Genomic DNA, 13158 nt, shown 5'->3' on the forward strand with positions numbered 1-13158 from the left:
GTCCTCTTGTCCCCACCTCCATATGTTTGTCTTTGCCCTAGGCAATCTTCCAGTCCCCATCCCTTCCAACATCCATCACACTGATTTGTCAGAAGTTTCTCCATGCATTGCTCAAGATGGATAAAGCAAGCAAACTGACAGAAAACCAATGTTCTAATTCTATCACCACACCAATGATACGTTTGATAGGTTATATGTGAAGGTGACTGATCACGTGTTGAGTATGTTACAATAATCCAATCTGACCAAAGGCATTTCTTCTTCCTTTCCGATGCCTCTATCTGCTGGACATTTCCCCATGTCTGTCTCTGGATCTCAGACACTTTTAAAACATCACACTTTTACTCCGAGGCATTTTCATTGCATTCCTGTGGACTATTTAAATCTCTTCTGAGGTTGTCATAAATTGAGGTGCTCCAACAGCTCCAACTGGAAAGATCAAATCCAGCCCAGTGGGGGAGGCAGCTAAGTCAGCAAAAGTACCAGTGACAGCCTGGTAGCAATTTAAAATTACTGTGAGACCACAACTGCCAATTAAAACAGACTTTCATGGCAACACAGGAACATCTGGTAGCTTCCATTTAGAAAGAAAAATTAAAAAGACTTTACATTTCTTAGTAATGAAAAATTCGGATATAAGCCTGCAATGTTTTAATTTGGGTTTTTACTTAAATTATATATTCTATGATACCTTCCAACAATACAATGTTTTGTTTTTGTTTTGTTTTGCTGTTGTTGTTTTAATAGTCACAAAATGTTCACAACAAAACAAGGCAAAAGTCAGAATTCATGATTCATTCATAGCCATTCTAAAAGCTGCACATCGTCCCCTGCAAAAACAGATTTGGAGGAGATTACCCCAAAGATGCTATTTTGATGAAATGTATGTGATCTGATTTCTGCAAAAGCATTCCTGGAAAGGGACTCTCAGATCTAAGAAGAAGAGACAGAGAGACAGAAAGAGAGGAAGAGAGGAAGGAAGGGAGGAAGGGCTACACACACATACACAATCTAGACGCCCATGACTGAAGCTTGAGTCTTACTTTATACTCATAACCCCCTCTATACGATCAAGTTTTTTAACATGTGGATTCTTTAATAAGTTGTACTTGACTAGAGGGAACCACACAAAGATTATCTTACCTTTCAGGATAAGAATACCAAGAATAAGTAATAATCCATCTAGAGATATGTTTTGTTTTGGTTTTGGTTAATCCTCATCCAAGAATATTTTTCTATTGATTTTTAAGGAGAGTAGAAGAGAGAGGGAAAGACAGAAAGAAATATCAATGTGAGAAACACATCAATTGGTTGCCTCTTACATGCATCCCAGGGCCCAAGCCAGGGATGAGCCTACACAACCAAGGTATGTGGCCTTGCCTGGAATCAAACCCAGAACCCTTTGGTCCACAGGCTGATGCTCTATCCACTGAGCTAAACCAGCTAGGGCTAGAGATATGTTTACATTCAATTGTTTAAACCTCTTTTGAGAAATCTGCTCTTACTACTTCAATTCACCCAATACATCCTGCAATACCCATGTATGCTTCCATTATAGTGTTTAATATTGAACCATGCTGCTAACTGTCATAACTTATTGTCATGTGCCTTTAATAAACTTTGATATATTTCTTTCTACTTCTTATCCATGACCAAAACTATCTATCACAGAAAGAACACCAAAGAAACTTCTATGACAAAGTGACAAAATGAGAATCCAATAGAAAATTATCTAGAAGTGAACTTTAGTCATTTCTGTCAGTCAATTCCTGGTCAATCTCTTTGATTTCACATGCAAACCTCAATGTCTCCTCATGCTCAGAACCTGTGTTTTCTATTTTTTCATTTCCTGAATACTGTGTAACCTAGATAAATTCAGTAGTATTAATAGGAAGCATTTTCCACACTATCTTGTCCCACACACATATGTACTATGTACTTCTCTAGAAAAGCTAGACTTGACCCATTTTAGTTAGGTAGCATCCATTCCCCCCACCTCTTTTGCTCACCGTCTGGTCAAAAACAGCTTTTGATGTCATTTCCTTACCAGACAACAATCCACCTGTCTTCATTTTGCTCAGTTAGTTCCGCCTTTCTTCGCGCCGCTCCTCAAGGCTGTCTGGAGATGAGGAGACGAGGTCTGTGAACCAGAAGAAGGAGAGTCCATAAAGAGAAAAGCAAGACATTCGTGTGATGTGAAATTCCTCGTGCTGGCACTGTGTAAATTATATCACCCCTACCCTTGCATTAAAATATGGAGAGAGTAGATAATTTTTCTAAACATGAAAGCCTCAAAGATCTGTCTCTTCGTTCACAGGAAGTAAGTATGAAAATGCATCTGCCTCTATGAAACCATCTGCTCCTTGATGCAGGGGCTATGTCTTACCCATTTTTGTATCAAATCACAACAGTTACTCCCTTTGTGGTCATTAATGAATGAGAAAAAAAAAACGTGCCTAGCATAGGACATCCTTAAACTGTCCCCCCTAAAAACTTTACCCTACTGTTATCTCCTTCAAGGAAAATGAAGAATTATGGTGTCTGAATACATAATGACGAAAGGAGATTTGACATTGAGTGGTAAACACACTGCAATATACAGATGCTGGATCATAGAACTGTACACTTGAATCCTATGTAATTTTATTAACCGATGTCACCCAGATAAATTTAATTCAAAAGTTTTTAAAATCCGATCTCTGCCAAAAAATGTTACACTCATATATGATCAATTTCCCCATTAGACAAGAAAGCTAAAGACCAGCGAATTTAAGCAACTTGCCTAGTGCTGCACAGCTAGTGAATGGCAGACAAGACTCAAACATCAGTTGTACCTAAATTCCATAATCCATGCTCTACCCAATATGCTTCCTTTCTATTTACTAGTATTATCTGAGCCACACATGCAAGACCTTTATGTCACCGAAAATCGCATATCCAAACAGATGGCCTTAGATTTAGGAGCATACCTTATTAATCGACATACAAGACACGTACCATTAAACGTAAACTCATTATATCCTATTCGTTGTTATCCCACAGAACACTGGAGAAAAATTAGTCCGATCTCTTTGCCTTACCCAGATGGAAATCAGGCTCCTAAACTGCAGAATCTCCGAGGGAAGGCAGGGGAGGGTGGGTGAGAGTTGATAACCAAAGACCTTGTATGCATATATGCATAACCTATGGGCACAGACAATAGGGTGCTGAAGGCCTGGGGGGGGGGGAAGCTGGAAGAGGTCAAAGGGGGACATATGTAATACTTTCAACAATAAAGATTTAAGAGGGGAAAACAAAGAAAGAAGTCAGGTTCCTGAGAGTTCGAATTATTTCAAGTCTCCGCAGCAAGTGATGGTTAAATAAAAGTAGAACCCAGTGCCGGTTCTACTAGTCCTCATTCTTCCACACCGCTCTGCCTCTCAAAATTAATTGCTGCTTCTATTGTTATTAAGTTAATATCAGAATGGCCTTGATTTAATAGTTCAGCAAAGCTCTTGCAGCACCTTATGTGCCAGTCCTTGGGACTGCCTCTCAGGGAGGCAGAGATAAGACATGTTCCCATTTCATATTTAACAAGCCCTTCAATGGAAACGAGGTCAGCCTTTGTGAGTTAGACCTCTCTCTCTCTCTCTCTCTCTCTCTCTCTCTCTCTCTCTCTCTCTCTCTCTCTCTCTCTCTCTCTCTCTCCCCCCCCCCCTTGGTATTTAAAGAAAACTTCCCATTTATCCTCACATCTCTTGCCTCCTGCCCATGGCCTGCCTCTCTATTCTCTCCGGTCAGAGTGATTAGGTTATGAAGCTGCGCTAATCCCATTAGTGCCGGGATGACTTTTCTCACACGCGTGCGTCCCATGGCTCTTAGAAAGTCAGAGGGAATTATGGCCATTGAATTCACCTTGCAGGAAAGATGACACTCGGGGAGGGAGGGGCCGGGCGCGCGAGTGCCCAGCTGACCTGTCCTTTCACCTGTCCCTCTGGAAGCCACTCTTCCCTCCGTGGGTGTCAGTGCAGGCCAGAGGCAAGGCTCCCGCTGCCCTTGAGAGGCGACGAGAGCAAAGTTGACGTCAGCTCTTTCTTCCTGAGCAAACATCCCACTAGTTCTGCAGCCAGACAGCTCGCAGAATCTCCTGTGTGGGATTGCTGAGCTCTCCTTTCCCGTCAAGTTCACTCTGTATTTACTCAGCAAAGATGCGCCTGCCGCGGCGGGCGCCTGGAGACATGGTGTCAGAGTCACGGTGAGCCCACTTCGTGGGTGATTAGCGTCCTCTGACCCAGCCACCAGTGCCAATCACGTGCAGCGGGAGACTCCTGCGGCTGCAATTACCTCTCTCCTTCAGACCCTGGTCCTCAACTACGTCAGAGTAGGTTTGCTAAAGCTTCGGGGAGCAGGGGGCCGGGGGGGCCTTGCTTGCAGGAGCTCTCTTGGACGCAAGTCTATATCAAAACGTACATATTCCAAACACACTCCCAAGAAATGTGAATTCTGCAGATCCCATGTGTGTCCCCACTTAAAAATCACTGAGTGACATTCATGGACAATAGAGACCATTATAAACTTTTGAACAATAATAGATACAGAGGCAGAGCTGCCTCAAACAGATTGTCAAACTGCAGCGGGAAGGCTGGGGAGGGTTGGGGGGCAGGAGGTAGGGGGGTAAGAGATCAACTAAAGGACTTGTATGCATGCATATAAGCATAACCAATGGACATAAGACACTGGGTGATAGGGGAGGCTAGGGGACTGTCTAGGGCGGGGGGATAAAATGGATACATATGTAATACCCTTTGTAATACTTTAAGCAATAAAAAAAAAAAAAGAAGAAAGAAAAAAAAATCACTGAGTGAGAAGGACTGCTTGTCTATTTGATTCTCAGTCTAAAGCAGAATCCCTAAAGTTAATTCATCTGGTGTTTATTGGAGATCTCCCATGTCCTAGGCCAGGGGTGCTCAAACTGTGGTCACGGGCCACATGCAAATACAAATATTGTATTTGTTCCCATTTTGTTTTTTACTTCAAAATAAGATATGTGCAGTGTGCATAGGAATTTGTTCATAGTTTTTTTCTAAACTATAGTCCAGCCCTCCAACGGTCTGAAGGACAGTGAACTGGCCCCCTGTTTAAAAAGTTTGAGGACCCCTGTCCTAGGCATTGGGCAAGACTAGTGCTCCACCACGTGCTGTCTGCAGACCTGCAGTCTCAACCGCGCCTGGGACTTGCTAGAAATGCAAATCCGTGGGCACCTTCCCAGGGCACAGGGCTCTGTGTTTCAATAGGCTTTCTAGGTGAGTCGCATAAAACTTGAGAAGTGGTAAACTACATGTAGCTCAAATGTCAGGGGAAGGACTGTCTCAATCCCGGGATCTAAATATAACTGTTGAAATCTGGACCCCATGGCCTGGGTGTGTGTATTAGTTTGCTGGGGCTGCCATAACAAAGCACCTCAGACTGGGTGGCTGACACGACAGAACTGTATTGTCTCACAGTCCTGGAGGCTGGAAGTCCAAGATCGAGGTGTCAGCAGGGTTGATTCCTTTAAGGAAAGTGAAAGAAGGGTCTGTACGTGGGCTGTCTTCTCCTGTGTCTCTTCAAATCATCTTCCCTCTATCCAAATGTCCCCTTTCCATAAGAACACATCATATTGGAATAGGGCCACCCACCCAGGGCACACCCATCAAGCATAACTTAAAATAACCCAATAGAACTCATGGTGTCACCCCTTCTTCCCACTCCCTCCCTTTTTGTCTTTTCCAATAAACAGCACCACCCTCCAGGCATTAGCACCAACTTCCCACCTCTCTTCCCTTCCCACATCCAAATGTGTCCACTGTTACTGCAAAAATAGATCCTAAACCAGGTCACTTCTCTCAGCCTCCATTTCTCCCAGGGTCCTGGTCATTGTGCCGAGCCAGCTCAGCCAAGAGTTCGAAAGCCTGAGTGAAGGCGGCGAAAGGATAAAGAAATGACAGACAGAGAGAATAAGCTGGGTCTAGGTCAGCCGTGGGCAAACTACGGCCCGTGGGCCGGATCCGGCCCGTTTGAAATGAATAAAACTAAAAAAAAAAAAGACCATACCCTTTTATGTAATGATGTTTACTTTGAATTTATATTAGTTCACACAAACACTCCATCCATGCTTTTGTTCCAGCCCTCCGGTCCAGTTTAAGAACCCATGGTGGCCCTCGAGTCAAAAAGTTTACCCACCCCTGGTCTAGGTGGATCTTCCTGTGCCTGGCTGAGGCCACAGAGAGAGATCCACAGGCAAGCTGAGCCTTTATTTTATAGCCAGAGGTAAACAAGGTAGTGGTCACCATAGTTACAATGTTCTTTTGAGTTTCACTTGTTTTGGCAGCACTTGCTGCACCTCCCTCAGCCCATTAGCTCCCAGATAAGATCTAGAGAGCCTCATAAAGTCAAGTCTAATTATGCTAAGAGGGCTGTGCCCTCTAAGCTGGGACTTGTTTGTGGCTTTGCCAACAGGTCAGTCCGAGGCTTAACCCCATAGCCGTGCCCTACAGGTCATCACATTTTTGACCAGGAGTCTGCAATCACCCCTGGCTGCTCCATTTCACCCCTCGATCCCAACCGTTCAATTACATCACTACAGATCTTTTTAAGACATATATGTCACATCACTTCTCTAGGTAAAACCCTCCAATGCTTTCCCAGCCCATGTGAAGTAAAATTCAACCTCTGCGCCCTAGTTTCCAAAACCACACTCAACAATTCCCTTCCTGACTTCAGCTCACACAACACTCATTAACCTCTATTGCTCATCCTCCTTCTATGGACATGGATCTTTATTTCTAGTTCATTCCATGCATTATCTATTTTAATATCAACGGAAACTTCCTCAACTTTTGTAGGGTGGGATGGAATTGTGGTATAAATAAACCCCACAGAGCACATTAAACACGTACTCACTTATTAATCAAGCAGCATCTCCCATCAGCCTAGAGCAGTGGTTCTTAACCTGTGGGTCGTGACCCCTTTGGGGGTCGAACGACCCTTTCACAGGGGTCGCCTAAGACCATCAGAAAACACATATATAATTACATATTGTTTTTGTGACTAATCACTATGCTTTAAAAATGTTCAATTTGTAACAATGAAAATATATCCTGCATATCAGATATTTACATTATGATTCATAACAGTAGCAAAATGACAGTTATGAAGTAGTAACAAAAATAATTTTATGGTTGGGGGTCACCACAACATGAGGAACTGTATTAAAGGGTCGCGGCATTAGGAAGGTTGAGAACCACTGGCCTAGAGAGTGCTGAATACCTAATAAGGGTTGTTGCCTTTATTCATCACAACAAGGCTTCATAGAGTAGTTGATGAAAGAATACGAGAGATGAGGATTTAATAGAGTTAAAAAACTTGCCCAAGTGCACGTAGTAGTAAGTGCAGACCCAGCTTTTAACAACTAGCACTTAGTACATACTATGTGCCACTCACTGAGCTAAGACCTTCACACATATTTGCTCATTTAATGTTTATATCAACTCTGTGAGGTACGTATTATCACCACCCTCATTTTATAGATAAGAAAACTGAGACTCACAGAGTTTTAATAACAAGCTCATGGTCACACGGCCTGGGATTTGAACATAGGCAGGCAGCTCCCAGTGCATGATATTAACACCAGACATACAGCCACTGTCTTATTACCACTTCAATTCTCTACACTTCAGCTTCCTTATCATCGAAATGTAGTCAAGCTACTTGCTGCGCAAGGTGTTTAAGGATTAGAAAGCCAATGTATACGTGAAATTCAAAAATATAAAAAATAAGTTCCACTTAATCACTATAGTGAGAAGGAATCAGGCCAAGGGCTTAAGTGTGTGAGATAAAATAAGAAATATAAATTCCCATATGTGAGAGTGGATTAAGACAGGGTAAAGGAAATAGAAATAACATCAAGAAGATAAATACAGGCATGCAAATGCATTTTTTCATAGGAAAAGCCCTGGGGATGGAGAGTGGACAAAAATGAAGGCAGAAGTGACCTCAAGTCCAAGTTCTTAAATATTCTAAGCCCAGAACAATTTGACTGAAGTGAGATAATAATTCCACAATGTTCATTTCCACCTCGTCCATGTCCCCTCCCACTGCACTCAATACCCAGCGCTCTCGATGGAGATCCAGCAGTCAGTGAGCTGTGCGATCCCTAGAGGAAGCCATGTGACATCCAACTCTGACATGGTGCAAAGTCCACGTCCTGCTGTCTTTCACAGTTTCATTTGGAGGTGATTCACAGCATGGCTCCTGTGGTTCCTGGTCCAGCCAGGGGACACTAAAGTGGCATTTTGACTTCTATAAGAAAAATTAAATTTTCTATCTAAGTTGGCAACTGCCGTGACCAGTTGGGGACCTCCTGTCCCTAGCTGCACTCCATGAACTGCAGAGATAAAAAGACAAAACTTAGCCATCTCTGTGTATCCCCTGAGAGCTACTGCAGCAGATGTAAGCAGCAAAAATGAATGCATTATCCATATTGATGTTTTTGCAGTTGCCAAAGAGTTCCCTCTCTGGGTCTCCTCCTGCCACACTTCTCCTCTGCCCACCAGCTTTCTGTCCCTCCAGCTCCCCAAGCTCCATTCTGGCTCAGGGATTTGAACATGTGTTTCTTCTGTCTATACCACCCTCTCTCCTAATTGTTAAGAGTTGAATTGTCTCCCCCCGCCCCCGCCTCCCCCCAAAAAAAGATATGTTGAAGTCATAACCCCAGTGCCTCAAAAAGTGACCTTATTTGGAAATGGGGTCTTTAGAGAGGTAATCAAATTAAAATGAGGTCATTTGGTAGGCCCTTATCCAATATGACTTATGTCCTTATTTTTTAAAAAATGAAATTTGGACATAGAGACAGACACACAGAGAGAAGACATTGTGACCGGATAGAGAGAGAACATGGCCATCTACAGACCAGGGACTGCCTGAGACCATTGAAAGCCAGGAAGCCTGAACAGACCCTTCCCTAATGCCTTCAGAGAGAGTGTGGCCTAGCCCACACCTTGATTTTAGACTTCTGGCCTTCAGAACTCTGAGACAATAGATTTCTGTTGATCCAAGCCACCCAATTTGTGGTATTTTGTTACAGCAGCCCTAGACAATAAATACTCTGATCTTTGCCCAGTTGGCATGGCTCAGTGATTGAGTGTCGACCTATGAACCAGAAGGTCACAGTTCGATTCCCAGTCTGGGCACATGCCCGGGTTGAGGGCTTAATCCCCAGTGTGGGGCGTGCAGGAGGCAGCTGATCAATGATTATCTCTCACCATTGATGTTTCTATCTCTCTCCCTTCCCCTCCCTCTCTGAAATCAAGAAAAATATATTCTAAAAAAATATTCTGATCTTTGTGAAGTTTCTTCTTTTTACCCTTCAGGCTCAGCGTGGCATCATTCTCTGACCATCCTATCTAAAGTACCTCTCAATAGTCTTATATCTGTACCTTTTTGTTTCCTTCAAAGTACTAAGCACAGTTGATACCTATTCAACCTCTCTCTCTCTCTTTGTGAGTGCCCATGTGTGTGCCTGTGTGTGTATCTGTAATGTACATTTCATCAGAGCAGGAACTACGATTTTTCAGTTCACACTTATACTCCAAGCCTCGGGCATAGTTTCCTGCACATAGTAGTTGCTAAAGAAATAAACATATTTAATGAATGGAGAAGAACCTAAAAACAAAACATGAATAAATTTATTTTATAAAACAACGAATGAAGAAGTTCATTTGCCTTCTGAGACATGTCCTGAAAGTCTGGTACATGTGTCCCACCAGAATACAATTTAAAAACGTGACCCCAGTAGAAAGCTGCTCTGGCATCTCAGGGCTTTTTCTGACTCAGGTCACATTTCTCCAGACTAGTGAGTGTGTAGGGAGCCACTAGATATTCATTTGGAGCCTCCGGGAAGTCTTGCTGAGGCAAGCTCTGTGGGCTTCTTCCTTCCTAGGGAAAAAGAATTGATCAAACAAGAGAGTGCTTCATGAGGTATCCGGAGAGTGAAGGGAACAGGAGAAAAGCCTGCCTGTTATTTAGCAGCCCTGCTGGCACCTTCATGCCCGGAAAATTCAGCCCACAGCTCAAAGGTCAGAATTGAATAAATGCTAATAATGCACAGAAAATGCCTCTCAGAAGTTTGCTCTCTCCTTAGATCTATATCCCACATGCAAATGTAGATGTGGCTTACTGTTTCCTTCTCAACTCCTGCGGATTGTAGAAGGCTCACTTTCATGCCAATGGTGGTGAGAATTTTTATCTTGGACTCCAATATTGGATCCCACCATTTAAAAGGCACATGGCCGTTAAACTGGACACAATCAGAGGAGGATCATAGGTAAGGTGATAGCCTAAGGCCATGGTCGGCAAACTGCGGCTCGCGAGCCACATGCTGCTCTTTGGCCCCTTCAGTGTGGCTCTTCCACAAAATACCATGTGCGGGCGCACATGTACAGTGTGATTGAAACTTCGTGGCCCATGCGCAGAAGTCACAGGAAAGAGAGAGGCCATAGAACAACGTTAAGACTGAGAAAAACTGACCAGAGCTGCCTCAACCTTTAACAGCTCTCAGTTCCAAATCTAGGCCATAGTGGCCATTCGAGAATGCACAACCTTCCTCATTGTTTTTTGTTGTTGTTGTTGGTTGGTTGATTTCCTTTAAGTGAACTGAATTAGTTTCTGGTTTTTACAATCCAAAGAGATAAGGTAACAACTGAAAACTGGTTAACTAGAATAAGTAGTACATAAAATTGTATTACTGAGTATAATCACAGTTATCATTATTATTACTTTTAATATGCTTAGAAAAAAAGACTAGAAGGAAATGAGTGATCATGTTATGTAACAAATGGTTTCTTCTGAGCAGTGGAATTAAGTTCTGTTTATTTTTCTTTTATAATATATTTTAATATTTACTTTCCCAATGTGCTATGATGAGTAGCAAACATTTTAGGTACTTAAATACCATTGTGTAGTAAGTACTCAAAACTTATATCATTGTTGGCTCACTTATTCATCAAGAAAACCCAAATGAAGTGCCTACCATTTACCTCCTATCTCTATGGAATAGTAAGTAGGATGATGTCATTGCTAAGTTTCAAGAGTTATTTTGAATAATTGGCCAGAACATCCTTAGAAAGTAATATCGTATTTTCAAACTATTTTGAATTCTAATAATACTTTCTTATGTGGAAATTAATTGCTTTTGAGAAGGACAAGGTGTAGAAAATACTTTTTCAGCTGTATCTTCAGGAATGGTGCTCAGATTTTGATTAGAGGAAGATGGAGGTCGAGGTGTTAATTCCACTATCATTAATATTATGATTCTAATTATTATAATTATACTTTTTTATAGCACCTTTCATCTTAGAGACTTGCAGTAACTAACTGCTTTGTCTATGAGCTGATTAACTCAGCACTGAGTGTGATGAAAATTTCTAGATGAAAAATATTTTGTCATAATGGAATTCTCATATATCCCAATGAAGTGGAATGAAACTAATGTTGTTGGCTTCACCTTCTTTTAAATTGGATATCATCTGTACTGAACAGAGACAGACTGAGAAGTCCTGAAATTCTCTCCCCCACAATGTGAAAAGGGATGGTATCTGATCCAGTGGTTCCAGCAACTGCGTTCAATTTTGAAAAGCTGGTTAGATAAGGGAATATTGGCACAACTCTCTAGATATCCATTCTCCAATTAACAATGTCATTTTCTATTTTTCTAAGTGGAAACTGGGAAACTTCTCTTGGCATCACCAGCCTCTGCTTGGAGCTTATACTTTTCACAGGTGGTGACTGCACCAATTCCACAGCTTTGGAAAGATGTGGGGGTAGATGGTGGGAGGCAATAGAGAGAATGACAGTAATAATACTATATAATAAAAGCCTAATATGCTAAGTGTCCAACCGTTCGACCAGTTGCTATGACGCTTACTGGCCACCAGGGGGTAGACTCTCCGACCAGTAGGTTAGCTTGCTGCTGGGGTCCGGCTGATTGGGACTGGGCGAGACAGGCCAGACACTCCCTGGAGCTTTCCCACGGTCCCTTCCCAGCCCCTATCCTGCACAGGTGGGGTCCCTCGGCCTGGCCTGCACCCTCTCACAATCCGGGACCCCTTGGGGGATGTCAGAAAGCCAGTTTCAGCCTGATCCCCACAGGCCAGGCTGAGGGACCCCACCAGTGTACGAATCCATGCACTGGGCCTCTAGTACATAGATAAACACCATGACCATACTATTCCTTCAGGCGTTACTATGCCCAACTCTCTACTTTACAGGAGTCCATATTTTAGTATAAAGATGACTCTCTATCTGAACACAGAATAAAGGCAACTTCATGGGTTTCCCTATTGATTTTCTTTTACTTTGTATGGCATAATGAACAGACATCTAAGGAAAAAAGAAAGAATTAAAGGATCAAAAATAAACTGAACTTTTCTGTTGAGGAATTTTAGACTTGGAATAGACTTGAGCAATCTTGTTGTCCACTTTATTGTGGTAGATCATAGACATGCTACAGACACTTGGCAAATTTTAATCTTATGTATGTTTATTTGTGTGCGGTGTGGGATACATATGGATAGATGTGATAAACACGTGTAAAAAATTTAAGATGGTGTGCTTGCTTCAGCAGTACATATACTAAAATTGGAACAATATAGAGAAGATTAGCATCTATTGCCTCCCACCATCTACCCCCACATCTTTCCAAAGCTGTGGAATTGGTGCAGTCACCACCTGTGAAAAGTATAAGCTCCAAGCAGAGGTTGGTGATGCCAAGAGAAGCTTCCCCTGTGCAAAGACGACACGCAAATGTGTGAAGTGTTCCATATTTTTGGTACTGGAAATATCAAGTAGCAAATTATTGATACGTTAGCAAAATTTATTTTGAGAAAAAAATCAGAAACAAAGAAGTAGTTACTCTATGATTCCATTTATATTGTCCAAGGACAGGCAAAACTTGAATTTGAATAGTGATCCTCGTTGGGGCACAAATAGTTATACCCCTCATTCTACATATAATGAAAACTAAAGCTGCTGACGCAGATTGGCAAGGTTATGAGAATAATGAGCAACAAAACGGAGATCTGAATTCCCAGACGTGGGCTGCCTCCTCTTGGCTCATATTTCTTGACAACACATGTTTATGGA

General features: G+C 42.3%; 1 pseudogene; it reads left to right on the forward strand.

Moving 5' to 3' along the window:
* The first annotated feature begins 12624 nt into the window (after nucleotides 1-12624).
* LOC132217758 (U6 spliceosomal RNA) lies at nucleotides 12625-12843 on the forward strand (annotated as a pseudogene).
* Nucleotides 12844-13158: the final 315 nt, after the last annotated feature.

Source organism: Myotis daubentonii, chromosome 15 (genome assembly GCF_963259705.1).
Source record: "Myotis daubentonii chromosome 15, mMyoDau2.1, whole genome shotgun sequence".
In the NCBI taxonomy this organism is placed as follows: Eukaryota; Metazoa; Chordata; class Mammalia; order Chiroptera; family Vespertilionidae; genus Myotis; species Myotis daubentonii.